The sequence below is a fragment of the Lissotriton vulgaris genome, chromosome 6 (assembly GCF_964263255.1).
Source record: "Lissotriton vulgaris chromosome 6, aLisVul1.2, whole genome shotgun sequence".
Taxonomy (NCBI): Eukaryota; Metazoa; Chordata; class Amphibia; order Caudata; family Salamandridae; genus Lissotriton; species Lissotriton vulgaris.
In genome coordinates, this window is record NC_141694.1 from 54,403,724 (window position 1) to 54,431,134 (window position 27,411).

Below are 27,411 nucleotides of genomic sequence, written 5' to 3' on the forward strand. Positions count from 1 at the left end.
ACTACTGTCTTGTGTGTAGCACATAAAGTGGTTGTGGCAGCCTACTATGTTTTGAGATTGACCAGACGTTTTTGTCCGAGTCATTGAGAGAGTGGTCTACTAGTCCTCTAATGTAAAGTTCAACTGTTATATGCGCACTCAGAACCTTGCGCTGACATCCTGTGTGCATGTTGAGTGTGTGCGTTTGTAATGTGTACGTCACACATGCAGAAGTAGGACTTCATGTCTTTCAGTGCTGAAGCCTGTGATCCCTTTTGAATGTGGTAGGCGGTGGGCCGGGAGGAGGGGCTTCCACCCTGTGCTGTGCAGGGGGGCCCTCGAGTTTCCTTACACCACTGGTGTTGCACGTTATGAAAGACTGCATGGATTTGAACTTGCTGCAAGCAATGTTTGTTTCAATGTTAGCGCTGGGATACTTACGGGTGACTACGCGCTCTATAAAATTAAATAATAATAATAATAATAATAATAATAATAATAATAATATCAGGGAAATCAACAGTAAAAACCGGCCCAACAGACGAAAAACAGGCCAACAAACAGCCAAAAGCTGGCGCACACACTGACCTTTCAGACCCACCCTTGGCACTGCCTGATTTCCCTATAGGTGGGTCTGACCCTGGTTCTGTGCAATTCTTTTTTTTAAGTTCAAGAATGATTTTCTTAAGAAAAAAATGAGTCATGCAATAAAATACAGTAGAACAAAAAGGCACATGAATCAATGATAAACCTAGGAACAATGATACGAGAAAATTTGAATACATAAGCAGCTCGTCTTGTCGGAAAGGAGGAGTAAGAAGGAAATACAAATTAGTCATAATAAATAAAGAAGGGTTGCAAAATCCAGAATGATCATGAATTGGTAATAAGAAGAGGAAAGTCAAGGAGGTTTGGGAACTCCTTGTTGTGCAGGAGTCAGGGCAGAGGAACATCTGGCATTGGCATTGAGAAATAACCACAGATTCAAGCGTTTCGTTTGCCATAGTGACAGGGTAAACAAGAGTTGCGTCCAAGCGGTGGTTGTAACACACAGCGTACCAACAAGCTTGGTAAGACAATTTAGTAAAAGCCTTCCATTTTTTGGTGATCTGCTGGAAGGCCTCTGCTATGAATAAGTCAATTAAAATCACATTGTGTCCATATAGGAGATAAGCTACCCACAAATACGCAAGAAATGGAGAAAGGATGACTAGAACCAAAAATTTAATTGATTTTAGACCATACCTGACACCAAAAGGCATGGACAAGGGGTCATGTGAAAAGCAAATGTCGAAGGTTGGCATGCAAGGAAGAGCATGACCAGCAAACATCAGACAAAGTGGCGTGTCATGTATGTAAAGCAACCAGAGTCAGTAATAGTCGATTGTAAACAAAAACGAATGTTTGCGTAGTCTCGCGGATCGTTCTGTGCAATTCTTAATCAGGGCCTCAGTGCTGAAAGCACTAGTTGGGGTGTTTTTTTTGCTTCTGAGTTTGTTGCCACATCCAGAAAAAGGTTCATACTTCCAGCACTACGTCATTACTTCGCTACCTGCAATTTACCAACTTTGGGACTGCTTGAAATTGCATATCTTTCTGCCTAGTTGCCTAAAATACCCACTACGTACCTCTTGCAATGTTTTGTATACTACTGCTTATGAACCCAATAAAACAAATTTGAAATTAAAATACATACGAAAATGCTGCGAGATTACTACTCACTATAGCAAGGGATGCTTCTCCCTTCCTATTGGCAATATCAATTTAAGGTTAATCTTTATTTTCAAACATTTCGAGTGATAGGAAAGGCAATCACACAATCAGTCTGTTTATTGAATCTTTTATACCAGCAGCAAAATCATGCTCATGTCGAACCACAGTATCTCTAGACATATTTATGCAAGTCTCTTTTCACTTCCTTGAACTCACTTCTGAAGTAATGCAAACGGAATTAATGTCTTTATGCATTTAGTTTAATAATCTCTTAATTAAATAATGAAGTGATCACGTAACAGCATCTAATCAGTTTATAGAGAGTGAACTCAAAATGCGTTCCTAAACACGGCAGTTTCATTACAGTAATTCTGTATTAACTGCAGTAATTCTTGTCATGGATCGTATAATATTTATTACATAAATTCATCTATTCGAAGTGTTAAAATTATAGAAAGGCCCCATAAACTTGTCTAAAATTTAAATTAAACAGAGATTACTTTGGGTTTAAAATAATCCAATGAATTAAGTAACTAGAAATGTAAAATATACCCGTAATCAGTTGGTAAAGCACTGTGGGCGTCCCATGCCATCGAGTATACATAGCAATCTTCCCATTTGCATCTCTCTCTGTCACTTCTTCTGTCAGTCAATTCCACAAACTTGCCTTTTTTTGCTTTAGAGGGCTTTCCAAAACTAAACTACAAGTCCCAGTCTTTTAACGCTTGTAAATGCTTCAAAATATGATATAAGAAGCCCCATTACATTAACAACACAGACCATTGGTTGGACATGTTAGACATAAATCATGAAAGTTAAAAGGCAATACATGATAATAAGTAGTTTATGTCATAGTCACTTCCTGTTTTGTGGGAACATTTAATTTGAATTGTCCTGTATTTACGTATGCCACATTGACAACTTTAACAAAGGCATTTCATTTTTGCAGCCAACTGTGTTCCTCTACTTGTTCCATTTCTTCAATTGTTTTCAAAATAACGGTCCTTTTTGTGAATCCATACTAATATAATAAAGAGAGAGCCCAAACCTTTGAGGCGGGTAATCTCAGGAACCACAGCACCAATCACAACACCCAATACAGCGTTGGAAAGGGCAGTTGCAGCAGAAGGACATAGGCTATGCAGACGCCCACCATATACATTTAAAAGGTAAAAGAACCGTGCCAGGAAAGTAGTCCCTTGTGGGCGTGTCTGCGCTGTGCTGTGGGCGTGTGCTGGGGGCGTGACAAACGCTGGGGGCGTGTGGTACGTTCCGCCCTTCATGCCATGTCTCATATCGTGTGATGTGGGCGTGTGCTGGGGGCGTGGGCGTGTGCGGGGCGCGGGATTACGGGAAAAAAAAGCGAGCGTTGTGCCCAATATTTCATTGTTTTTTCTTCCCAGGTTCTGTACATTCCAGCTCCGGGTGTCCACGCTGCTCCCTTTAAATACCCCTGCACCCCATATTCATAACCCACACTTACTCCTTAAAATACCCCAACACCCTTAAACACTAACCCATCTTAACCCTATAAATATACCATGTACCCCAAAACCCAAACCTATCCCTAAACCCTAAAAATACCCCTGTACCCCAAAACCCAAACCTAGCCCTGAACCCTATAAACACCTCTGTACCTCAAAACCCAAACCTACCCCTGAACCATAAAAATACCCCTGTACCCCAAAACTCAAACCTAGCCCTGAACCCTAAAGATACCCCTGTACCTAAAAACCCCAAACCTACCCCTGAACCCTAAAATACCCCTGTACCCCAAAACCCAAACCTAACCCTGAACCATAAAAATACCCCTGTACCCCAAAACCCAAACCTAGCCCTGAACCCTAAAAATATCCCTGTACCCCAAAACCCAAACCTACCCCTGAACCCTAAAACTACCCCTGTACCCCATAACCCAAAACTATATCTGACCCCTTAAAATACCCAAACACCCCAAAACATATACCTCAGTACCCCAAAACATATACCCCTATACCCATACTTACCTTATCCAAACATTAAAAAAAAACATGCTTTTACCATTCATGTATTTACAACGAATTTAGTTGTAAATGTATGCGTGGTAAGAGCATATAAAATGTAATGGCATTGCGGAGTCATGGTATTTTCGTAATGAAAGTATGCGGAGTGATGGTATGCGGAAAGAAAGTTGTGGAATAATGGGTGTTTACCCTCCCCCGGTAAGTACATTGGTTGCACGGCGGCCCACATCTCCAGCAACATACTCATATTTTTTCACCACCGATTTGAAAAATGCACAGGTCTCTCTCATTGATGGCCAGCACCGACAAACACTTTTAGACACACCTCCCGCCACAAGTTCTAGAATTACGTACTTTAGAGCTGGGGAGCTACGTTCGAATCTCGGCATCAGCTCAACATCCTGTGATTCCTCAAATCGCGTTGTCTCCCCGTGCCTACCACAAATGAATGTGTTCTTCTGTAATGTAAATTGTGCTCATGCCATGTTGTCGAGTTCGCGCTATATAATATTGCAATGAAAAATAAAGTAGGGAAACTCGAGCTCACACACTACTGAACGCGCACTCTTAAGTGCATCAGCAGTGCACTGTGAATCGGAGCGTTTCACAGGCCCGTCACAGATAAGAAATGCTATCAAAACGAAATCCTACAAAACACTATACTACTGGCTGGCAGCAATTCATACCTGGACAACGTCGGGACGGGCTGCTAGTATATATATATTTTTTGGTAGTTTTCTTTAGGAGAGTCTTCTGCTGCTATGTTCATTTTATGTATTGAACAGTTGATTTTTTTGGTCTAATAATCTGTATTTGTATATATTAGCAATCTTGTGATGATCATTCTTCTACCAGGCCATTATGCTATACTGGGGAACCTCATTGTGCACTTGCATTTGACTTTCTCTTTTTTTGGGGGTTTGCATCTTTTTCCCTCTGTGATGTGACGGGGGGACTGATTGTTTACACCACCATTTTTTCTCACTTGATATACAAAGAGGGTTCATCTCATTTGTTATGAACTCGTTCTTTTCATGTTGTAAATTGCTGCACTTGGCCTGTTTGAGCACTATGCTCTGATTGATTTTCTAGTACATGTATTCACATGATATATGGTTGGATTTTTCGTCACACTTAATTGATCGCTTGTCTGTATTGTTATTTTTCCCTTGCGACCTGTTTCTTTAGGCGCTTGGGCTTTTAATCATGATTTAACTCACCGCCTACTCTTGACGCGTCATGTGACCAAGCTCCGTCCGCGGAGCGAAACGCGTCAAGGAGGGCACTTGCTCTTGCACTGTCTGCAAAATAAATGCACTGCTGACATCAAATCTCTGTGCTGGCTGATGATTTATCATGGTATATTCGAGTTGAGGCTTTGGAGGTCTGCGCCCGCCTGAACTGCATCCAGAGCAGTTGGGAGCCTGTTTTATATATATATATATATATATATATATATATATATATATATATATATATATATATATATATATATATATATATATATATATATATATATTATGGGGGATATTCTCAAGGAAGAGGTGGTGCGAGGCATTAGCCTACTGGGCTTAACGCCTCTCACCGCCACTTTAGAAACGGGAGGCTGCACCCTATTCTCAAGAATCTGGTGCAGCCTGGCGTTTCCCCCTGCGATGGCGCTAAGTTTCACGACTTAGCGCCAACACAGACATCCTTGCATCAGAGTGCATGTGTGTCTGTGTGCAGGGGAGGGTTGTTTATGTACAGGAAGGTGCCCCTTCCTGCACATAAACAATCCTAAAATACCATATTGTAACTTTCATGTGTGCTGCACGCTGCTTTGTGCAGCACACATCAAAGGTACAAAATGGTATTTCTGAAAATGTTTGTTCGTGTACAGGAAGGGTCACCTTCCTGTACATTAACAAACCATGGCTTTTTGCTTTTTCCATGTGTGCTGCACAAGGCAGCACACATGGAAAAAAAAGGAGGAGAAATAAAGCTTTTCTCCTCATTTCGCCACCTTAAGACCAGGATTTTAATGGTCTTAAGTTTGACGCTGCCACCTATTATCCCTGCCCATGATAACAGGTTGAAGCGTCGATCACAATGGGCGTTGCTCTGGAACGCCCACCGCAACACCCACTGCACACCCCTTTCACGCTGAATTTTCAGTGAAAAGGGCCTTATTCTCTAGGCAGTGTTAAGCCACTTAACGTGGTTTAAAGCCACGTTAAGTGGGTAAAAGCTGCCTTGAGAATAAGGTGGTGATCCTATCGCTACGGGAATGTCAGAAAAAGTGACGTTCCCGTGGTGATAGGTGCTTGAGAATATGCCCCTGTGTATATATATTTACAGTGTCTTTCAAGAATGTGGCTGCGCTACGAATGCATGTGTTCTGTTTTTTTCTCATATATATCTGCAATTGTATTACTGTATTTCCATTTAGCACCTAGACGCAAACTGGATGAGCACTGTGTGCTAGACAAATAGGTAAACATAAACATGTATGTAGGTATGTGCAAATACTTCTATAAATGTGTATTTATATATATATTTACACATATTTCTATTCACTGGAAATCCACAGTTATAGCTTAGTTTTCCTTCAGCAAAACACAAATCTGAAAATTCTGAAGTTCATCAGTTATTGACGCAATTCACAGCAGATTTCATTACTCATGGTCCGCCATGTTTTGCTTAGGGGTGGACGGACCACGTAGAGTTTCTCTCCATGGAATACTGCAGAGTTACATGAAAACTGTGAGATTCTGCAGAGTTCTGCAAATGGGTGGAATTAGGCAATTTGCGTTGCTCACCCTGCTTATGCTGGTGTCTAGCGCTGGGAGCTCATTCTGCGCTGAAAAATCAGCACACTGGCACCACATGGCACAATAGAGCGTGCTCAGGGCCGGACTGGGAACCACAACCGGCTGTGGCAAAGGGCTCGGCTGGCCCCCCTCCCCACTCGGGGGGTTGAAGGTGCCGTCGAGCTCTTTGCGGGGCCGGTTTTCAGCCGATTTTGGTACAGGGCCGATTGTGAAGCTAGGCTGCAAAAACAGCCCTGTAACAAAAACGGCCCCCACCAGTGCAGTGCACCAGGGGATTGCCCGGTGCCCGCTATGGCCAGTCCGGCCCTGAGCTTCTCGAGTTGACTTTGCTGCCACTTCAGTAGATTTTCATCTCGAGCAAGAGCTTTCTGACTAGGGGATGTAAAATCTCGGCTGTGCTTTCCAACTTTCCTTTGGGCAGCCCCAAGTGACAAAAAACTCCACCATGTGGTGGACTTTGGGCAGAACTCTAAGTGGGCCAAAACTTCACCAACTCTGCCGGTGGAGTGGAGTTTATCACCCACCCCTAATTTTGCTGTTATTTGACAGTCTTTGTTTTGCATGCGCCTTTGACAAAGTGGTGCACTGAGCATGAAACTCAACATATTCATTAAGAAACTCCAATATTACTAGCAAATTAACACTTTATGACCCATCATTTCACTCTGCACCCTTGACATACTTGCATGAAACTCAAAATATTAAGAGTAAGCGAAACAGTCTAAATGTCTGCCACGTATCGTGCAGATGTGTGAAACTGCAGCAAAGTTATTAGCAAATCAGTAATTTTTTGGCTTCCCATTTAACTTTGTCCCATAACCCCCTCCATAACACCTAACCGTTAGATCTACAGAAAATCTGCTAACATCCTGCCATATTTCATGCATGTTCATTAAACAGCACCAAAGTTATTATCACAGAAAACTGTTTTTTACTCCCATTTCAACTTTGACCCCCCCCCCCCCCACACACACACACACTTTTAGGATCTGCAATAAACTTGCAGTAACAACAAAGGATTAAAAGTGCATAATTTCTGCCAATTTCCATTTTGATTGATGAAAGGATGCCACATTTGTTACTAAATGGTCTCATTTTTTAGCTCTCTCCTGCTAGAGGGAGCAGCCAAATTAGAAAAGTCCCCAGAGTAAGCTAAATATGCTAAGACCCTGCAGAGTTTTGTGCAAAATCATGAAGCAGTGCTAACGTTATAGGTTTATCAAAAAATCCTTTTTATTTTTATTTATTTAAGAAGTTTTATATAGCGCTAGCCTGACCGGAAGGTATCGGATCGCTTTACAACAAGTAGAGGGCAGTGCAAAAGAAAGCAAATATAATACAGTCAGCGAGGCGTTCAGGATGCGAGTCAAAGTAGAGATGGCCAACCGCATCGTAGAGGAGAGCAAAGGGGTTTTGAACACTTCAAGCGGTTCCTATCTGTTCGATAGGGAGCGGTCGAGGAAAAGGATTTTGAGTTGGCTTTTGAATTTCGGGAAGTAAGGATTAGTTCTGATGTGGGGGGGATAGAGTTCCATATTTTGGGAGCATTTCCGGCAAAGGACCTGGCCGTGGTTTTTTGTTTTCGTGCTTTGAGTGAGATAAGAAGTAGGGTGTTAGAGCTTCTGAGAGTCCTGTTCTGACCCGCTTTTCTGAGTTTGGATGCCAGATATTTGGGTTTGCTTGTGTGAAGGGCTTTATGGGTGAGGCAGGCTATTCTAAAGTTCGCCCGCATTTCTATAGGTAGCCACTTGAGTTCTTTTAGTGCCGGAGAAATGTGATCGAAATTCTTTATTCCAGTGACCATTCTGGCTGCCGCGTTGAAGGTAGTTTTCAGAGGAACAAGGTGAGTTTTGGATATTCCCGAGAGGATAGCATTTCCATAGTCCAGTCGTGACAGAACCAATGCTTGGGTGGCTTGTTTGAGACCTTTGGAGGGAATGAAAGGTTTAATTTTGTTTAGAAGTTTCAAGTTAAGGAAGGCACTCTTGGCCAAAATCTTGATGTGTTTGGTCAGATCAAGTTTAGAGTCTAGCGTGATGCCTAATGACTTGATGGAGTCAACCAAGGAGAGGTTCCTATTGAGCGCATCAATATCTTTTAGCCATTCGTTCATTTGTGGGTTCTCTTCTTTGTTCGAGATAAGAAGTAGTTCAGTTTTGTCTGGGTTAAGCTTTAAATGGTTGCTTGACAGCCAACGTTGGACCTCCTTTAGTGTTTCATTTAGTCTATGGATGTCTTTAGTAGAGGAAACTTCCAGGTAGAGTTGTGTATCATCAGCGTAGAGGTGAAAGGGCATGTTGGCTGAGTAGGATGGTGAGGGGTTCCATGTAAATGTTAGAGTTTTAGGGAGAGCACTGAGCCTTGGGGTACTCTCCTTATGACTGGGTGGAGGTCTGATTCAGAGCTTCTGATTTTGATTCTTTGTGAGCGGTTGTGTAAGAATGAGGAGAACCAGTTAAGGCCCACGTCGTCAAGTCCGGCCCTTTCTTCCAGAGCTTTGAGGAGAAGAATGTGGTCGACCGTGTCAAAAGCCGCCAATAGGTCTAGGAGAATGAGGAGGGAGCAATGATCTGAGTCCAGTGAATTGTGTAGATCATCAATTACTTAGAGGATTGCAGTTTCTGTGCTGCACCCTTTCCTGAATCCCGATTGATGTGAGTCAAGGAGACTGGCATTGTCCAAGTGCTGAGTTAGTTGGTGGAAAACACATTTTTCTAGGATTTTGGAGAGAAGAGGAAGGTTAGAGACGGTTCTGAAGTTGTTTAAGTAATTTTTGTCCAGGCCAGGTTTTTTTTAGTAGAGGGGTGACTTGTCCCACTTTCAAACAGACTGGGACTATTCCCGTTTTTATGGAGCTGTTGTAATCCTGCACCACAGTGGGGCAAGGGCGAGTTTCAGTGTTTTGGTGAGTTGAGCCGGAAGGGGGTCAAGGGTGTGAGATGAAGGTTTGGAGGTGGCGATACGTTTGACTATCTCTTCTTCTAGAATGGGCTGGAAGTGACCAGGGTTTAGTAGAGGGAGGGGGGGAGCTATCAAGCACCCCATCTTGTTTGCTGTGGAGGGGTAGGGAGTGGTTGGTGGCCAGAGAGGGCTCGATCTTGGAGATCTTATCATCAAAGAAGTTGGCAAAGTTGTTGCATCGTTCTTTGGAGGCCAGCTCCAGGGAAGTATCTGGTTTGGAGGTTTGCTGTTCTATGATACTGATGAGTTCTTTAGGTCTATTTTTTGCGCTCTCCAGAGCAGAGCAGAAGAACATAGATTTTTTGTTCTGGATGGAATTATTGTATTTCTTCTGGATAGTTCTGAGTTTGTCACGATGGTAGGTAGAGGGCAAGTTCCTCCAGCGTCTTTCTGTGGCCCTTAGTTGTCTCCTTTCTTCATTAGTGTCAGAGTTGAACCAGGATCTGGATGGGGTGGCTCGCGTTTTTTCAGTTTCAAGGATGCTAGTTGGTCAAGAAGGGATCCCAAATTCACGTTATAGAGCGAGGTGAGGTCGTTTGTGGAGAGATCTTTGTCATCGGGTATGAGAAACTTGAGTCTCTCCTCCATGATGTCCAGGGGGATCTGGTTTAGATTTCTTGACCATTTGGGGAGATCTTTTTTTTTTTTTTGGGTAATATGTCTTTGGGCCAAATCTAGACTTTTTTTTAATTTTTTTTATTTCCAAAACCTTTATTGGTAGCTTATCTTGGTGTATACAGCTCGGCGCCTACAACCTTATTTAGGCCGGCAGCGTAGTGACTGTGTTAAATAAAGAACTGTTATATCAACGTATAATTACACATCAAGCCGCCTACAACCACTTCGGGCCGGCCGCGTCAAATGCACATGTGGTCTCAGATTTTAACAGTTTTCCTTCTTTTAATTCAGAACCAACATAAACCAAAATGGACCATTCCACTACTGCATTCACAATCCAGCTAACAATACATCATTTCCTTACAGACGGTGCCTTTGTACCTTTGGCACGACAGTAAACATAGGAATTACGCAACTTGACAGTCTATGGGGAGTCGTGGTCAGTGGTGTGTGCGTTCAAATAGTTTGTTAAATACCTCCAATAGTCTTTAGGTCTGGACCTAGTCGGCAGTTCTTCTTCATATGTCCGTAATGTGCCTTGGCAATGCGACATATCACTCAGCCATTGTTTGATCGATGGCACATTTTTGCTCTCCCAACACATAGAAACTCTGCGCTTAGCCAAGAGCAGGGCCACCGCACAGAACTTACGTTTTGTGGCTTTTACCCCACCCAGCAGCCCCAGGAGACAGCAGCGAGGGTTACATTCAATATCAATGCCTACCATTTCGGACAGCGTATTCGTGACTTCCACCCAGTAGGCCTGTATTTTCGCACAGTACCATGCTAAATGAATAAAGTCAGCTTGGTTGAAGCCACACCTCTTGCAGCGTGCCTCTTCGCGCAACCCGTATTTCTGTAACTGAGTCGGAGTGTAGTATGCCTGGTGTAGGTACTTAAAATGTATGATTCGCAGGTTGCCATTAGGTGTTAGCATTTTAGTCAGTGTGCAAGCAGTCTCCCAGTCTTTGTCTGAAATGGGGGATTCCAGTACCAAGTTCCATCTGTCCATTGCTTTGGTTGCCCTGCAGCCTATTTCAGCCTGCGCCAATGTGTAGAGTCGGGACACTAGGTGTGTGGTGTGCTGTGAGGTCAGTACGAGCTGCAACGAGTCCAAAGACTGTGGCTCAGCAGGGAAGGCCGGGTAATGTTCTTTGATCGCTCCTTTTAACCTGTGGAACGTAAATTGGAATAATAGAGTTGGGTTTTGTATGCATGCTAAATCGGGTTCAGTTAGGAATACTCCATCTTTATATAGATCTCCTATTGTCACTATTCCCACCTGATTCAGGAGTCCCATACCCATATCCCGACAAGTTGGGATGGTGGTGTAACAGCAGTGCGGGTGCGTAGAGTGGCATTTTGCATGCTATTTGACCTAGATGCCTCCAAGCTGAATTTGTGGTGTCAATGGTAATTATGTCTTTGTTGTGAAGTGGGGGTCTGTTATGCGTGATAATGGCGTCCAACGGTACAGGATGAGAGTCTCCCTCCTCAATGGCTACATGGGACGTATACGGGACTTTATGGTACCAGAAGGTTGCATATTGGGCCTGTGCACACAAATAATATAGTAAGAAGTCTGGTACTCCCCATCCACCCTTGAAACAAGGCAACATCAGTATAGCCAGGTTTATTCGAGCTTGTTTACCCGCCCATATCAGCTTCAAGACCATCGTTTTTATACGCTTTAAGACTTACCTCGGTGGTTGAATGGGGATGTTATTAAATAGGTAGAGAAGTTTGGGAAGTAGTACCAATTTCACTATCGCTATACGATCAGCTAGGGAAAGAGGGAGCTGTATCCATCGCTTAATTTTGTCTTCCAGTATGTCAATTACTCTGCCATAGTTTGTCCTTATGACTATTTCCGGGTCTCTATGAAACCATATCCCCAAGTAGCGCACTGGGTCCGTCTGCTATTCTAGGGGGTATTCCGAAGCATGTGGTAGTGTAGCGTCTGTTAGGGGGAAGGTGGATGATTTTTGCCAGTTTATCTTCAGCCCCCAATGACCCCCGAATTACCCCCGAATTTAATGTATGTTCTCAATAGAGGGTCCAGGTTGCGTTCAGAGTCGCGGACATATAGCAACATATCATCCGAATAAAGAGAGATATGCAGGGGTCTACTTGGGAATTGGAGCGCCAGTTGATGATGTTTCTGCCTCACTAAGCAGGCTAGGGGTTCCAGGGCTAGTGCAAATAGTAGAGGGGACAGTGGGCAGCCCTGTCTAGTCCCCCATTCTATGTTGAAGGCCTCTGATACTTAACCATTTATTTTAACTCTCGCTGTGGGTAGTGTATATAGTAATTGGATCCACTGAATAAATATTAAGGGGAATCCCATCCTGTGAAGTATTGTGATTAGATAGGACCATTCAATAGAATCAAACGCCTTAGCGGCATCTAACATTACCGCTACTGCTTTCGTGGTTGGGATCAGGTAGTGGTAGACCGCAAATAGTGTCCTCGTGTTGTATGGTGGCTCTGGCGGGTATAAACCCTGACTGGTCTGGGAGGAACAGGTTTGTCATAAGAGGTTGTAGCCGTGTGGCGAGTATTTTAGCGAGAATGTTCGAGTAAACATTTAACAAAGATAGTGGGCGATATGAGTTACAGCTTTCAGGGCCTTTTTCGGGTTTAAGAAGCTCTATGATCATTGCTTTGCGTAACGTTGGTGGGAGCACTTGTTCATCATGTGCTGCAACAAACATCGCTACGATGTGAGGCGCCAGTATGTCTTTATATGCTTTGTAGAATTCACACGTGAATCCGTCTGGGCCCGGCGCTTTGCCGTTGGGAAATGATTGGATCACCTCCGTCACTTCCTCTACAGTTACTGGTAGTGATAAATACGCTCTTTGTGTGTCTGATAGCCATGCGATGGCAACATCTTCCAAATAGCGAAGTGTTTCTGTCTGCGTAGCTACCGGCCGTGATTTATATAAATCACTATAATTTTGAACAAAGCTGTGCAGGATACTCATTTGGTCTGTGTGTATTGGTCCGTCCCTATCTGTTATCTGCGTTATAGTTTGGGTCTGCGGCTCTCGCATATTCTGGCCGCCAGTACCCGACCCGGGCGACCTCCCTCCCCGTATGCTCTGGCCACATGACATTTGTTAAGGTACTTGATCTCGTCTGCAGCAAAGACCTGATGTTCTGTTAGTGTTTGCCTAATTTCACAGAGTATAGATGGGAGTGGGGTTCTCTCATATTGGTGTTCCATCGTGCTGAGCTTTGATGCACACCGCTTCAGCTGCGTTCTGATATCACGCAGCACACCCGCAGTCGTGCTAATGCAGACTCCACGTATCGTGGCTTTAAACGCCTCCCATAAAAGGCCTGCATCCTCTACAGATTGCTCATTCATTTGAAAGTATTCTAGAATTGCCTTTCTTATGGTATCCGCATATAGTGGGTCTGTAAGTGCGGTGGCATTAAACCTCCAACTGTAGGGCGGTGATGTGTAATTATGCACCTGTAGGGATAGTTTGATAGGGTTATGATCCGACAGAGTTTTGGGCATGTGTGTGATTTCCTTGGTCCACAGTAACAGTGCATTTGATCCCAGCCAATAGTCAATTCGCGACCAGCTGCCATGTGATGTTGATGCATGTGTCGCATCCCTAACGCCTGGGTTACCCGCTCTCCAGATATCTTGGATCCTTAAGTCCAGCATGATATCCACCGCTTTGCTCACGCTTGTTTATGTTGCTCAGTGGTGCTGCCCGATCTATCCATGCTGTCATCTAGTGCGATATTCAGGTCTCCCCCCCGAGAATTATTTGGTCAGTCCCTGTGCTTAAATGCTGCCAGATTTCCTGGTAAAAATCAGGCGCATCAGTGTTTGGGCCGTATGTATTAACCAGTGTCAGATGTTGACCTCGTAGATGTCCCCGAAGTATAATATAGCGGCCGTTAGTGTCTAGTGTCGTTTTGTCAATCTTAAAATTAGTTCCTTTCTTCACCCATATTGAGACCCCCCTAGAGTAAGAAGAGTATTTAGAGCAGTGTATAGATTCCGCCCAGCGTCTACCCACTTGTGCGTGTGAATGTGGTGTGTCGTGTGTTTCCTGGAGCATCACTATATCAATATGCCACCTGTCAAGACATGCGAATATCTGCTGTATCTTTTTCGGGTTAGTGTAACCCCTTATGTTCCACGTGAGGAAGTTTAACATTTGTTTACTTAATGTAGACGTCGCCATAGGGTTTGATAGTGTGATTCGTGAACGTTGTCAGTCTGACCTAAGTAACAACTCCCCGTAAAAGTTAATATACAGTACATGTAGGCATTTAGCACATTACAGTTAGTACTCTCGGCTGTGATGTCGGCAATGCATCTCAAACAGTTTGGTCCATTAACTAAAACAGTTTCCCTCCTGTCCCACCCCCCTCCCACAACAGCAGCCCAACCCTGCTGATGCCATACCCAGTTAAACAACCCAACTGCATAGAACGTTCGTGGGGATCACCCATTGGGGGGTACGTCTGAGCTGCACATCTCCATCCACTCTGGTGGATGTGGACGGACTTAGCTATCAGGTAGCAACTTGAGTATTATACTTAACATATACAATTCTAGTATTTCGTAGTGCATGGTGCTTAAGCCCTCAGTTAACACCACAGCCGGCACGGGTACCTCCCACAATCGGCCGTGCTGGGTATTTTTTTCATATGTGGGAGTTTACTCATTATGTTTGAGAAGTGAAACAGTCAATCACAGAGTCAGTAGCAACTATAGTAGTCGCGATATACCACCCCGTAAGAATTGGTCCCTCTGTAAGGTCCTGTATGCACCTGTTCACATCGTGCCCAATGTCTTACTGCATGCACGTCCATACCCGATGCCCAGTATCACCCAGCTCCTCCCTGTCTGTTGTATGTGCGATCCGGTTCATGGACAGGTTCAATCCTTAGCTATGGCATTATACACTGTTCATAGACAGGTGATTAGGGCTCGACATCCATGGAACAGCATTACACATACTGCGTACCCAGTCAGTTTGATAACAACAGTGGCGGTGGGGGCAATTCTATGATCGGTGATCGCTATTGAACATGGCAGACTTACCGCTTGAAACGTGTCTACTGCAACCCATCACCCGTGAGCGAGCCAAGTCATAGATACAGCACCTGGGAATCAGCCGACATTCGTGAGAGGGAGCCGTGTCAGTGTTTCGCCTTCACAATAATTGTTCAATCTGCATCCTGTTCCCGTTCCTGTCTTGTGCGCTCCTTGCGGTGCTGGATGATCTTCTTGATGAAGTCATTTGCGGCTTTCGGCGTGGAGAGTATCGTCGATTGATCGTCCCAGGTTATCTTCAGGCGCGCCGGGTACAGCATGGCATATTCTATCTTAAGATCTCGCAGTTTTGCCTTTGCGCTGGTGAATTCCTTGCGAGCCTGTTGGACAGCTAGTGTGTAGTCTGGGTAGAACTCGAGTCGGTTATTTTGATAGAGGAGGTCTTTCTTCTCGCACGCCATTCTCAATATAGTATCTTGATAATTTAAGATGCGTGCCACAATCGGCCTGGGTGGAGTGCCCGGCGGTAGATGAGGTGCTAGTGAGCGGTGAGCTCTTTCTACTATGAATATTGGTGATAGATTTTCTTTGCCGAAAAGATTGAGACAGAGTTCCTCTATGTATGCCTCCATTTTGCCAGTATTTGTGGATTCCGGCACGCCTACTATGCGAACGTTGTTTCGGCGTGATCTGGCTTCCAAATCTTCTGCTTTAGACTTGATCACTTCCAGTATCTTTTCAAATCCAGTGCATTTAGATGTGCTGATATGTGCTTCATCTTCATCTTAAATAATGACACCAATTATGACATATTATACTGTTTCTAGATGTAACAGAAGTCCCCTGTAGCCGGGTTCTGAGCTGGGATGGTGCAGTGAGCTAAATAACGGTGATGGATCAAGCCCTGATCTTTGGACTGGGTAAGAGTGGTCTGCTTAATTCAGACACTCTGTTCATCACCACCCCCTTTTTTGAATCGTTTTTTAGCGACAGGCACCGGACCACAAGTAGAACCAGGAGGAGTAAACACACAACTAAACACCGAATCAGTCTCCAAAAATACGAGGAGTCAGAAAACCTCGTAATAAACATATCGAAATACCAAACCAGTAATTTGGAATTACGCACATTACAAATAGGATCATCTTATGTTCCCTCTTACCATTCAAACATATTAGAAAGCAAAGTATGTGTGTACAAATTCCTTAGATCATAAGACTACAAAAAATTTTCAGTAACGTCATAGAACCACCAACAACAGTCAAAGATCGCAATGAGAACACTCTAATGGGACTAAGAACCAAAAGTAAATTTATAGCCCCGGTGAGCCATAAAGTCTTAGATGCATTTAATAAAGTAATCATGACAGAAATCGAAGAAACATTCAAACTTCCTAGACCAAAACATTCTAACATGTCACAAAAAGAAAAACAAATCCTGCAAAAACTGGCGAGCAATCAATCTATTACTATAAGACAAGCAGATAAAGGTGGAGCGCTAGTCATAATGGACACAAGTTTGTATAAGCAGAGTGTGGAATTACACGTCCAAGACAAAAACATGTATACATGTATGATAACAGATCCTACTAATGAATTTACAAAACTTCTAATAGCCATCGTACAAAAAGCAGTGGATCAAGGCACTATTGGTCAAAAAGAAAAAGAGTACCTTATCAAAGACAACCCCACCATTCCTTAAATACATCAAAAATACATAAACATGCCACGTCACCACCATTAAGACCTATTGTATCCACAATTGGATCAATACATGAACCGGTGGGAAAATATCTAGATAAACACCTACAAAACATGGTCCAAACCAGCTCAACGTACATCAAAGATAAGACTCACTTTTTAAACATCCTGGAAGCTGAAAAAGCCAATTTCACGACAAACATGATCATGGCAAGTATAGATGTAAAATCGCTTTATACTTCCATACCACACGATTTGGGCATGACAGCCATTGAGAGTTTCTTAATGCATGAAGATAAATCAGAAGAACAAAAAGTATTTCTTATGGAATTACTACACTTCACGCTATATCTAAGCTACTTCAAATGGGAAGATAACTATTTTGTGCAAACGTCGGGTACTTCCATGGGCAATTGTGCCGCACCGACCTACGCGAATACATTCATGTACAGATACGAGTTGGATCATATACTAAATAATGAAGAATGGACCAGGAATTTAATATTGTATTAAAGATACATTGATGACATCTTTGTATTATGGAATGGGAGCAAAGAAAGTCTTACCAGCGCCCTAAACCAACTCAATCAGATAAACGAAAGAATACAATTCACATTTACCATCAACAAAGAAAAGCTATCAGTTTTGGATGTGCAACTGATCAACAAAGATGGAATCATAACAACAAGTGTATTCGCAAAAACAACGGATAGTAACAACCTACTCCATTACAAAAGTTTCCATCAAGCGCCATTAAAACAACACCTGCCTTTTTTCACAATTGTTGCGAATAAAACGAATTGCTTCTACCAATGAACTGTACCAAAAACATAAAAAAGAAACTTTGGAAAAATTAAAAAAAAGAGTATATCCTCAATCCATCTTGGATTCTGCATCAGAAAAAGCAGATAAACTACAAAGAGAACATCTGATAAAAACAAAAGAAAAAAAGGAAGACCAAAGATCTGTTTTCGTATCCAAATTCTCTACAAGTAGTATGAAAATCAAAAAATCAATCAAAACACATTGGCCAATGTTATCCTTGGAGGAAGATTTTAAAGGCATATTCGAAAGACAACCAATTTTTGCATATGAAAGAACAAAAAACTTAAAAGAATTGGTAAAAGAATCAAAGAATCAAGAACACAATGTATACAAAGGCACTTTACCATGCCACAATTCCGGGAACTGTTCAGCAATCATCAAAAACAAGGTAATAAACCACCCCACGAAAGGTACAACGGTAAAACTAAGAGTCACAGGAACATGTGATACCAGTAATGTTATTTACATGTTAAGATGTCCGTGCGGCCCCTCATATGTGGGCAAAACACAGAGGAAGATCAAAACAAGAATAATTGAGCATAAAAGCAACATTAGTCTGAAGAATGAGAAATCAACAATAGCTGCACACTTCAATGAAGCAAAACATAATGTAAGCCAATTAAAATTCTGTATCTTGGAAAAAGTGGCAATACTCCCAGGTAGAGATAACAATAGAAGAGAAGTTTTTTGGATCAACTACCTATGCACCCTACAACCGAAACGACTCAATGAAAGGATGGATCTACACTGCTACCTATGATACTAAGTATAACTTTGGGTCTTTCCTGTAATCACCATTTACAAATACATTATGTTCTCTCGCATTCAGCTCTAATGAACAGTTACGTCATTGACACACACACTTTTGATGCGTGTCACATCAGTCCGTGTATTGAAAATTTACGATTCAATTTTGATATGTATATATATATTATCATGTTTTACTTTTATTTTACATATTACACTTTGTGTAATTGTCGACTTCAAACAATTGTTTATACCAGTTTACAACATTATTCACCCACGACTATAGTTACACCACAACATTTCACCATATGTGAAGCTTTATTGTTTACATTCCGACGTTAGCAAACACACCACTTCATAACATATAGACGTTTTCTATGTCTATTACGCTTCCGCACCACGTGATCACGCATCCAGACTATAGAGCTAGGAACCATAGAGAATTGCAAAATAGAGCGTTGCACGCCAAGGGTAGCGAGGAGAGATTCACCAACACAACTTACTCGGTAAGAACTAGATTGTTTACCCGTCAGTTACCGCTCGTCCTAGACCTCTCAATGCCGATTTTACATTGTATTTATATTTATTTTTGCAGCGCATCGATAACGCTGCAAAAAACTATACAAGGTCAGTGTGTACTTCTTCATTCCTAAGATCGTAAGACTTGCTTTTCACACCATAAATCCACTGACGATATAAAGGGTAGTTACCCACACAAGAAAACCATACAGAACCTTTCAGTTTATAGACAATTTACAACACAGTGATTGAAATGTGATATACATGCTATAAATGTTTAATGCCATATGTTTTTGTTTCTTAAATAATGATACCAATTATGACATATTATACTGTTTCTAGATATAACAGAAGTCCCCTGAAGAAGGGCTATATGCTTGAAATGCATTGGGCAAAACAAATACCATGGAATATGATATAAAATATTCATGAAAAATACTAACAAATGGAAAGGGGCGACCAACTCGGTCCCCCCGAACTTATGGCAGAGTGCCTCGATCCCCCCGGGAAGCCATTTTTGGGCGGGGGGCGCGTCTCGGCTGGTATGCCCGAAGCGGCGTAGCTGGGGCGCGCCCGTTCCCGCCCTAGAGTGGGCTGGCCTAGACACTGACGCAGCCAGCCACGCCCTCGGGGCAGGCAGGGGCGGGTATACGCCCGCCCTGAAGACGGATAAAGAGGGACGCAAGACCAGAAGACATCCTCTTGTTCTTGTGCCCTGAAGCTGCACCTCCTCGCTGCACGTGAGCTCGGGACAGAACGAAGAGCCAATTTTTGAGCGTTTTAATCCTTCTTTTTGTCTTCTAGATACTTCGTTTGAAAGATGCCCAAGAAAGGCGCGAAGAGAATGACGACTGACCAGATGGTTCGGGTCCTCATGAAGGAGATGTCCGAAATAAAGAAGCGGTTGGCGGAGCGAGACGGGGAGGAGGGATCGGGCGTCCACCGGCTGGAGGGAAGCCAAAGAGGCCGAGAAGGGGGCCAGCCGGGGGAGACGTCCCGGTCCCCAGTTCCCCGCTCGAGGCGCCAGCCCCGGTACCGGCCCCGGTACCGAAGGAAGGGGATCCGATTCCCGTCGTAGTCACCCCGACATCCACTGAGGATATGCCTCCTGAGTTGGCGGCACAGTTAGCAGCGTGGTTGGGGGACAGTAGCGAGGGCGCCACGGCTGCCGAAGCGCAAGCACTGATGAAACAGTTGCGCGAGAAACGTGATACAGCCAAGGTACCCGCGCCGGCTGCGGTGATAGACAAGCCACGAGTGGCGGAAGCAGCGTCCGGTGCAGGTAAGCGGCCATTGCCGATCGCGAGGGATGAGTCAGCACCCTCTCGTAGAGAAAAATTGGGGCAACATGTTCCTTTGGCAATAAAGGAGAAGATTTGGGCGGGGGAATATGTAAACATTTTCTCCTTGCTTGTTGATCATTATGAGGTTGAAACTGTTAAGAGTCAAAAGGATCTGATGCATCCAAGTGTTTGGCGCGCAAAAATGGCCGCCTTTAAAGTAAATGAGAATATTGGCAACTGGGGCAATGCATGGGGAATTTTTACGTCAATTTTGGGGGAACGTAGGCCTGAATTGCTCCCTGAGTTTCCAGTATATCAGTCACGAATTATGGGGTACTCGACATCGCACCAAGGTAACCAATGGTTCTGTTATGACAACCTTTTCAGGAAAGCGATGGAGCATAACAAAAGTTTAACCTGGGACTGTTATGATTCTTTGACATGGGATAAAATGAAAGAGTCAGGGATGTTGAAAATGCCGTTGGTGGGGAGTACTGTTGGTGAATCCTCCCGCCAATATGGGGGGACGCCCTTTCGGTCGGGTACGGGTACCGACGATTATCCGAGACCCGCCGGCAATGCAGGGAAGAAGGGTTTCTGTTTCAATTTCAACAAAGGTAAATGTACTAGGCCCCCGGGATCGTGTAAGTTCAAGCACGAATGTAGTGGTTGCGGGGCACCCCATCCTGAGTCATCGTGCAGAGCCAGAACGGGTGAGAATGGGGGTAGAGGAGGCGCCAAACAGGTCTAATGTAGTCCGAGGGGCGCCTTTACCAACCCCGATTGATACCTTGGCGATGATTCCCTGGCTCAGCGAATACCCAGATCGTACTTCTGCTGGGGTGCAGCGGAACGGTTTTTCATATGGTTTCCGCATCCCGGTGGGGGACTTTCAGGGTGTCGGGACGTGCAAAAATCAACTTTCCGTCTTGCAGCATACGACTGTAGTGCAGGATAAGATCCGGAAAGAGGTTATCCGAGGTCGGGTTGCCGGCCCGTTTAGTGTTCCCCCGGTACAGAATTTTGTCTGTTCTCCTTTAGGGGTGGTCCCCAAGAAGGACCCAGGTGAGTTTAGATTGATCCACAATTTATCAGCTCCTCATGGCCTTTCTGTGAACGATGCAATTGATCCAGAGGTATGTTCGGTGCGGTACGCATCATTCGATGAGGCCGTAGCCATTTTAAATCGCTTGGGGCCCGGGACGCTGATGGCGAAATCAGATATCGAGTCAGCGTTCCGTTTGCTCCTGGTACACCCGGACGACCAACGTCTTCTGGGATTCATGTTTCAAGGTTTGTATTACATGGATAGGTGTATGCCGATGGGGTGCTCTATATCTTGTGCATATTTCGAGAAATTCAGTAGTTTTCTACAATGGGTTTACACGAAGGAAACGGGTTTTCGAAATGTGATGCATTACCTTGATGACTTTCTGTTCCTTGGGGCCGCTGGGGATGACGAATGTGCCCGGGCCTTGACTGAATTTTGTGTATTAATGGATCGATTTGGCGTGCCATTGGCACCAGGTAAAACTGTGGGTCCCTCGACTTGCCTCGAGTTTCTGGGGATCGAGTTGGACTCTAGTGAGGGTTGTTTTCGTTTACCAGCTGCCAAAGTGTCGAAATTCAGGGCAGCCCTGCAAATGTGTATAAATGCATCTAAAGTTACGCTGCATCAATTGCAGCAATTAGTGGGGAAGTTGAATTTTGCCCTGAGGGTGATCCCAATGGCCCGCCCCTTTTCCCGTTCAATTGCCCAGGCGATGGTCGGCCTAAACGAGGGTCATCATCGCACGAGACTATCGGCTGAGGTCCGCCAAGACATGCGTATTTGGTTAGCATTTTTGGCGGATTTCAATGGTCGAGTCGTCTGGAACAAACCAGCCTTGTCCTCTGAAGAGCTTGGTCTATGGACGGATTCAGCGGGAAGCATGGGCTTTGGCGCCATCTTCGGCACAAAATGGTCGGCACAAAGGTGGCCAACATGGTGGCATGAAGAGGGGCTGACGAGTAATATTGCTTTCCTTGAACTGTTTCCCATTTTGGTGGCCCTCAGAACCTGGCCCGATGGATTCAAAAATCACTCTGTCATATTTTGGTCTGACAATATGACCGTTGTAGAATGCATCAATAGTCAGGCAGCACGTTGTAAAATGATTTTAAGGCTGCTTAAAGAAATTGTATTACTGTGTATGCAACTGAACGTGGTATTCAGAGCGAAGCATGTCCCAGGGGTGATGAATCAGGCAGCTGATGCACTGTCTCGTTTTCAAAGGCAGGCTTTCTCGGGTTTCCTTCCCTCAGCGGACCCAGAGCCGGCACCCTTTCCCGAAGCTCTCTGGTCTCTCGGTGCCCCGAACTTCGTTACCTCGTGGGAGAGAGTCTAGCACCAAGGACGAGGAAGGCATACGAAGGGGCGTTTCGGGCCTATTTAGCCTTTTTGGGGACTGAGAGAGGGGGGCTTTGGGGGCATGAGGATTGGGTAGTGCATTTTCTGATGTCCTTGCGTAGGGCTGGGAAGTTGGTGGCTACAGCCCAGAGGCATCGTGCTGCCATTTCCTTTGTGGCCAGGGCTCATAATATCCAGGACCCGACAGCGTCGTTTGTGGTACAGAAAGCGCTGCGTGGGTGGCAACGCCTTGAGGGTCGCAGAGTAGATGAGAGGCGCCCGATAGGTCTGGATAGGTTGTCCCAGTTGCTGGCCACACTCCCCGCCACATGCTCGTCTCAGTTCGAGGCCTGCTTGTTCCGAGCTGCTTTTACGCTTGCATTCCACGGGGCGATGAGGATAAGTGAGCTGGTGGCAAGGAACAAGCAGGATGTGGTGGGGGGTTTGTGCCGGGAACACGTTCAGATCTGGGGTGAGACGATGACTGTATCCTTTGTCAAGTCCAAAACCGATCAAGGGGGGGTAGGGGACTGCATAGTCATTCGCAGGATTCCAGGGTCCTCCATGTGTCCGGTAAAGTGTTTAGAAGACTACCTAGCACGAAGGGTGGCATCATGGGGAGGGACATTGTTGAGACACGCGGACGCCACCCCACTGACGAAATTTCAGTTTCAGCGGGTGCTCGCGATGTCAATCACCGCAGCGGGCTTGGACCCGGGCGAGTTTGGGACTCATTCCTTTCGGATAGGGGCTGCCACTGAAGCTACAGCCAGGGGTCTCAATGTGGAACAAGTGAAACGTGTGGGGCGCTGGTCCTCCAATTGTTATAAGAGGTATGTGCGGTTGCACATGTTGTGAAGCTATGATAATGTACTCACGCTTCTTGTCTTTTGTTTGGTTTTCAGTTACGCAAGCCTTCGAGGTGGGGCGGACTATGCAGTCGACCCAACACCAGGCCAGCGGTCAGACATCACCGGCTGTGAGGAAAGAGGTGTGGGTCGTGGGCCACTCATACGTGAGGCGTGCCGCTGACGTATTCAAAGCAGGTGACATGATTCACGTAGCTGGGGAATACGGGTACAGGGTGTCCTTCTACGGAAGGGGCGGTCTCTGTATTGACCAGTTTCAGGCATTCTTTGAGGGTTTGTTAGGGCGGACGAGGTCACCGCCGTCTATAGTCATAGTACATTTAGGGGGCAATGATTTGGTCACTACCGGTAGACGACTTCTCCTAGAGGCAATGCTTTCCACTGTAAGTTGGTTGGCGAGGAAAGTTCCGGGGTGCATAATTGCGTGGTCTCATATGATCCCACGAAAAGTGTGGCGGGGGGCTGTTTCGATTCCTGCTTTGAACCATTCTGTTAGAAAACTTAATAACAAAGTGAGTAGGTTGTTCCGTTCCAGGACATTGCATTCTATCTCGCATGGTTGTATTAATGATGACAGTTATCTGGGGGATGGTGTGCATTTGTCTCGGGTGGGAAATGAGTTACTCATAGGAGACTTCTTAGCATGGTTAAAAAACGTTGAAACATGACCTTTAGGTAGGAGTTTTGTGGGGGTCCGGATAGCCGGTCAACTATCCGGCCTGTGGCGGTAAGGTCATGATCGGTGAGCACTAATTGGTAGATCCCTATGAGTGGGCGTCACCCAACACGGATGGGAGCGCTCGGGAGAGGTGGCCATTGGCCCCTCAATGGGGAGGCGGTCCCTTCTAAGGATGGGTCGCCGGAAGTAGAGGAAAAGGCGGTCAAGGCCCCTTCCTTTGTAGGAGGGGTTACAGCCCCCTCCTGGGGAATTTCCCGGGGCCAGTGACATCTGCGACGGCAGATGCGGTAAGTTGTGTGGGGTTGGGATAAGGTCTACGATACCTTCTAGATACCTCACACGAGTATTCGAACGACCTTTAACTGGCGTCGAGTCTTTAGGTGCCCCCGTCAAGTCAAGGGAAATTGGTAGTAGTTGCACTTGAGGTACGCCTCCGTGCTGTCGCCCCTCCCAAGTGGGAGGGGTAAGTCGGGTTAGGGATCTTGACACCGGTTATGACCTTGCCGTTGGCCCTTAAACGTTAGGATGTACAATTTCAATATGTCAAGAAAATGTTTGTAGGATGCTAGTTCGGCTAGGAGAACCTCTGTATTAGAGAATCTGTTAAGGATAGCCAAACATCGTAATGTGGTAATGAAATTGTACATAACATGAAACGTTTAATGTTTTAATTTTGTTTTAATAAATACGGCCGGGATGGTCACTCCATCCCACTTCCAAAAACTTCAAGAAATGTTTCCGGTTTCCCTCCTTTTGGGGATTGTGTTGAGAGGGGGTGGCGGGTATCTCGGCCATATGGAAAGGGGCGACCAACTCGGTCCCCCCGAACTTATGGCAGAGTGCCTCGATCCCCCCGGGAAGCCATTTTTGGGCGGGGGGCGCGTCTCGGCTGGTATGCCCGAAGCGGCGTAGCTGGGGCGCGCCCGTTCCCGCCCTAGAGTGGGCTGGCCTAGACACTGACGCAGCCAGCCACGCCCTCGGGGCAGGCAGGGGCGGGTATACGCCCGCCCTGAAGACGGATAAAGAGGGACGCAAGACCAGAAGACATCCTCTTGTTCTTGTGCCCTGAAGCTGCACCTCCTCGCTGCACGTGAGCTCGGGACAGAACGAAGAGCCAATTTTTGACCCACCCACCAGCCCCTGAAGACAGCCAGTTGTTTGTAATAAAGTTGGTTAATTTTGCTCCCATTTCGTTTAACAGGTTGTGGAGTCATGTTGATGTTGAGTATAATAAAGAATGATCGGTTTGAGTACGTTTTGCCATTAAAGAGATTCAGATATAGTGTTGAATTTTAAGCATGCTCTTTCGGTCATAGTGGCCAATGTATTCTTAGGTTTTGTTAGCATGGTCTTTGTTAGCACTGTCGTATTTATTTTGGTAGGCGGTAAGGTCATGATCGGTGAGCACTAATTGGTAGATCCCTATGAGTGGGCGTCACCCAACACGGATGGGAGCGCTCGGGAGAGGTGGCCATTGGCCCCTCAATGGGGAGGCGGTCCCTTCTAAGGATGGGTCGCCGGAAGTAGAGGAAAAGGCGGTCAAGGCCCCTTCCTTTGTAGGAGGGGTTACAGCCCCCTCCTGGGGAATTTCCCGGGGCCAGTGACATCTGCGACGGCAGATGCGGTAAGTTGTGTGGGGTTGGGATAAGGTCTACGATACCTTCTAGATACCTCACACGAGTATTCGAACGACCTTTAACTGGCGTCGAGTCTTTAGGTGCCCCCGTCAAGTCAAGGGAAATTGGTAGTAGTTGCACTTGAGGTACGCCTCCGTGCTGTCGCCCCTCCCAAGTGGGAGGGGTAAGTCGGGTTAGGGATCTTGACACCGGTTATGACCTTGCCGTTGGCCCTTAAACGTTAGGATGTACAATTTCAATATGTCAAGAAAATGTTTGTAGGATGCTAGTTCGGCTAGGAGAACCTCTGTATTAGAGAATCTGTTAAGGATAGCCAAACATCGTAATGTGGTAATGAAATTGTACATAACATGAAACGTTTAATGTTTTAATTTTGTTTTAATAAATACGGCCGGGATGGTCACTCCATCCCACTTCCAAAAACTTCAAGAACTGTTTCCGGTTTCCCTCCTTTTGGGGATTGTGTTGAGAGGGGGTGGCGGGTATCTCGGCCATATGAAAATCTTCGCTACTAATAAATGAAACACAGAATAATGAAAAAAGATTCTTTGAATTATTAACGAAAAGTTATAAAGGAGTGCATGGTTGGAATGTATCTTGTGACACAGGATTCATATCTCTAAGCATTTACGTACTAATCTTGATAGCTCAGCAAGATTACCACTTTATGCACCAACGAAATATATGAAAAATTAAAAGAACTATTACCACATATACACCCGAGTGCTGAACCAAATTCAATTCATTTGCACCCCCAAGGTGAAGCCAGGCATCCTAGCATTGTTGGGGCCGTTGTGGAGATTAAGCAAGCTATTGCCCAGAGTTGCAGAGTGGGACCCATGATTAGAATAGGCACCGAGGCGAGAATTATCAGGTCCGGGGAAATTGAGCTCAAGAGCCGCTGAGGCGGGAACTGAAACCTGGTCCCGGGCCAGACCTCTGCATCAGGGTCTGCCACTCTAACCACGGATAAAAAAACAACACATTTGCCAGTACTGGATTTCACTTTCTGTCTACTATGGAGTGACCTTTATGAATAAAGCATACCGGTCTGTTTTATAAATTATAATTGCGTAATTTATAAAGCTGACCGGTATGCTTTATTCATAAAGGTCACTCCATAGTAGACAGAAAGAAAGTGAAATCCAATACTGGCAAATGTGTTGTTTTTTTATTGTATAGGGCTTAGCCTTACTGGGTCAGAGCCACGACCCTGTGTTGTTTTCTAGCTCTAACCACTGAGCCACACTTCTTCTTCTGAGGTCTAATGCTGGAAGGGACCACCAGGCTGTCTCTGTTCGGGACCCTTGGTAGGGGGATTAGTCAAGGGCTCTTCCCCAATGCTTCTAGAGAAGTGATGGGGGGTCAGTAGACCGAGCCCGATGGATACTGTTGTGCTGTTGAGGAGGATGCGATTGAGGGGGCGATGAAGGTTGCCCTTCTTCGGGTGTGAGAAGGGGGTCAGTAGACCGGACCCGAGGGATGATGGGGTAATGTAGAGGATCAGGTTGAGGGGTGCTGTGGGGATTGATCTTCCTTGTCTCGATTTGTGGGGACAGAGGAGTAGGAGGAGATTTTGGAGGGGGGTTTGGGGGTCTCAATGTGGGAATGGAGGTAGATAATTATTTCTCCTGAAGGGGCCTGTTG